We start from the raw sequence: 3,996 nt of genomic DNA on the forward strand, positions 1-3,996 counted from the left end.
CCTCCTCTCTGTCCTCTCTCATGCTCTCTCCATTTCGTCCCCTTCACATCTGCCAACCTGGCTCTCTCTGTCTGCTTTAACCTTCTTCGATTTTTCCTAGATCCCTGGCCATCCCTGATTTTCTTCTAACTGAACTTCCCGCAGTATCTTTTTTTTTTTTCCCCAGAGCTACTATTTTTAGGAAGAGAGAGGGAGAGGGCAGAGAATAAAAGGGTTAGGAGGGGCAGTAAACATTCACAAGGGAAAGAATGAAAATGGGAACTCACCTCTTCACATTCCCTGCCTTCCCTTTTGTCCATTTAGCTGTAATTCAGTAACACTCAAACCATACTTAAAAAGAGATAAAGAAGGCTGCAACAATAAAGAGGACTAATATTTCCTTTTGTTATTTCATTTTTTTTTCTTTTTTCTTTTTTTAATGCAATTTTAGCTAATGAGAAAAATAAAAACTTCAAATTAAATTATTTATTTTAAATATTATGTAACTTCAATTTCAAAATGTATATATATGTGTATATATATATATATATATATATATATATATATATATATACACACACACACACATACATTTATATATATATATATATATATAGAGAGAGAGAGAGAGAGAGAGAGAGAGAGAGAGAGAGAGAGAGAGAGAGAGAGAGAGAGAGAGAGAGAAAGAGAGAGAGAGACAGAGAGAGAGAGAGAGAGAGAGAGAGAGAGAGAGAGAGAGAGAGAGAGAGAGAGAGAGATGTGTGTATGTAAATATAATCAATATATATATATTCATAAATTATAATTATATATAGTTATATATAGTTACATATTTATATACACAAGTTTTTATATATGTTGATGATAACGAAGACATATTGTATTATAATATTTTTTTCAAAAACACATAATATTTACACAAGTATTTATTTTTCCCTTGCAACAGCTTTGTAAAATGGGAATTATTTATTTATTTTATTTTTTGCATTAATTGTGTCTAATATCTATTGTTTATTTTAAATTATATACACATATAGGTCTATATGCATAAATATACCTGAGTTTGATTTTAAAAGTGATAATAAAAGCAGCAATTATGTATAGATACTATAGAAAATATGCTGAATAAGTGTGAATTTAAAATTTAAATTTATATTTTTATTTTTCACGGAATCATTTTCATATAGTTTTAAGGATTTGCTAAAAATACTTAAGGTACACTGCGCATCCTTGCTAACTAAATTTCTCAGTTTTATGAACAGGTACATTTTTATCGATATCACTTCAAAGGCTTGCCAAAAATGTCCTCCAGTAACGTATTCATTTTGTTGATCTGGGATAACCCAATATCCTTGTCTGTGTCTTTTATGAAATAGTTCTGGAGCTGGATGGTGCAAGCTCTTTCCTTTGGCATTTGGCAGACCTGGTACTTAAGGCCTAACACAAGTTTTTGATGTGTTGCTGAGGAATCCTGGACTTAAAAAAACATGTCAGCCCCATCTGAGGTTATGGGTCACCTACTCATGCTTATGACACTGTAAACATTCATTGCTCCTAAAGCATATTTCCTTTCGTTTTTTCAAAGTCTTACTCCGTAACATTGATTTGTAAGAAAAAAAAAGCTTTGATGCTATATTTACGTAAAGGTAATCTTGTATTGAACATATATATATATATATATTTTTATACACATACATATATATATATATATATATATATATATATATATATATATATATATATATATATATATATATATAAATATATACATATATGTATATATATATATATACATATATATATATATATATTTATATATACACACTTATGTTTCTATTCATAGCTAAAAGGAATAAAAAATAAAAGGGTAAATTCCCTTGCGTTTATTTTTTCTTACCCTATTTTCTGTAACGGCGTAGAAGCTCGTAGAGCATTCATGTTTGGTTCTGAACTGCGTAAAAGTAAAGGAAAATCAGAAAAATGTATATGTTAATTAAATTTCATATGGTATATTAGAATGATTATGTCCAAAAGATCATAATCTGTTTTGGTCTTTTATTTTACTACAGCTTGTAAAACAAGTTATAAATATGTAGATGTTACACTTCAACATATTGTTTATGGATTTTTTTTTAAATATTTTACAGTATTTCCTATATTATTAAAAATTATTTTTTTTTAAGTTGTCCCTTATTTATATTGTCTTTATGATCTTTTTTAAAATAAGCATTATAGAAAGACTCCTGTCTCAAATCCTTTAAATGCTCTGCAAGGTGACTGTGAGAGAAGAATTTTTTTTTTTATTCTTCTGGTATGTGATTATCTTTTGCAATTCTGCTCATTCTCCCCAGCCCTATAGTTTGTATACATGTGTGTGTTAGTAATTAAGTCTTCAGCCAGGAGTGGATGGGCTGCTCTCTGATCCTGCTCCTGATTATTGTTGTGGTTTCTGCAGCCCCAGCAAGCGACTCTAAGTCCGGGCTGCACGTCATTTGCAATCTGGAGACTGTTGATCACCTCACTAATTACACCTCCCCCTCTCTCCTCTTCTCTCTCCTCTCTCTCTCTCTCTCTTTCTCGCTTGCTCTCTCTCATTCCCAGAGTGCATATCAGGAACAGACACACAAAGACATGCGCACTCAACTTAATCAGCCATTTTTTTAAACAGGGCTAAAACGATAATAATTAGCAGAATAAAGACATTCATTTCCTTTCCTCCTTTTCCCAAGCCCTTCACAAGCAAACAGCGAGGCAGCGGATGGCACATGCTTTCACACCCAGCGGACCCAGAACAACAAGCAAAGCCCCCTCTCCTCTCAATCCCTCGCATCTGCACTCCTTCAGAAAAGTTCCAGGATTATTATTCTTTTTTTTGTATGATTGTCATTTTTTATTCTTCTCATTTTATCTTCTTGATGAACATTCTCCTTTTATTGGATGGGATCAGCTGTAGAAAATAAACTGAAAACAGAGAAAGACACACACACAGTATAAACAAGAAGATCGAGTGAAAACTGCAAGGGGCAAATGGAAAGTAAGTTTTTTTCTTTAACTTTTATTGAGTAGTTTGTGTTAAATTTAGGTCGGGTATTGATTATCTTTCCAGGCTGATCTTGCACAATCTTTGATATTCTGCTCTCTCTCCCACTCTCTCTCTCTGCCTGCTCTCTCTCTCTGCCTCACTTTGTTTTCTCTCACATACACACACACACATTCCCCATCTGCACATATCCCGGCGATCTCCCCTTTCACTCTATTCTTTCCTCCGATTCTTACATACCATGGAGCAGTTTCTAGTGATTGCTGCTGGGTGTCCTTTCTCTTTCTTTTTTATTTCCCATTCCCCCCCTTAAGTTTTCCTCTGTTGTAACTTGGATTAGGCATCGCAACACTGGGGGAAAAACTGTCAAGCAGCGAGTAGCCTGACTGTCAAAAAAAAAAAAAGTGCCCCAGATCTCTCAGTCAGGGATGTCTAAAAGCTTTATTTCCTATGTAATAAGAAATAAAAATTCTGAAGCATGACTTTGCAAGTGCTTCCTCTGCATCTATTCTTTTCAGTTTCAGTTGTGGGCTGCAATAATTTCAGGAATTTAAAGCTCCAGGTATGTTTACTAAGGAAAAAGGAAGTGGCATTATTTTTGATCTCAGCACAAAAAGGATTTTTCTTAAAAATTTGTATAAATAAATCAAAATTGCTTTCCTTTGTCACGATTTTTACATAGCATCTACATAATTTTACAAGGGATCTGCAAAACAATCTCTTTTCTTCTTTTAAGGTTAGTGGCATGGTCTGTTAGATTTAGCTGACCTTGTTGGGGGTGGACGGCACAGAAAAGGCTGTGGGGGATGGTTTTTTAGCCTGTGTCTTGAAGCTCTGTTGTCCTGTGCTGAGCCTCTGCTTCAGGGGCAGACATAACTCATCTTTCCCTTTTCTGCTATCAGCAGCCACGCTGTTTGCAGCCTTTGCACACCAGGAAATTGACATAAAAAGTAACTGCCTTCCAAAAGTAAAAATAA

The 3,996-nt window shown here is 33.9% G+C and overlaps 1 protein-coding gene across 2 annotated transcripts in view; it reads left to right on the forward strand.

Moving 5' to 3' along the window:
• The first annotated feature begins 2,381 nt into the window (after positions 1-2,381).
• ZFHX4 (zinc finger homeobox 4) overlaps positions 2,382-3,996 on the forward strand; it is a 173,145-nt gene continuing 171,530 nt past the window's right edge. For both annotated transcript variants that reach the window (XM_053715142.1, XM_053715144.1), the window contains exon 1: positions 2,382-3,013. The gene's annotated coding sequence lies outside the window, so the exon portion shown is untranslated. The remainder of the gene's footprint in view (positions 3,014-3,996) is intronic.

Source organism: Bombina bombina, chromosome 5 (assembly GCF_027579735.1).
Source record: "Bombina bombina isolate aBomBom1 chromosome 5, aBomBom1.pri, whole genome shotgun sequence".
NCBI classification, from domain to species: Eukaryota; Metazoa; Chordata; class Amphibia; order Anura; family Bombinatoridae; genus Bombina; species Bombina bombina.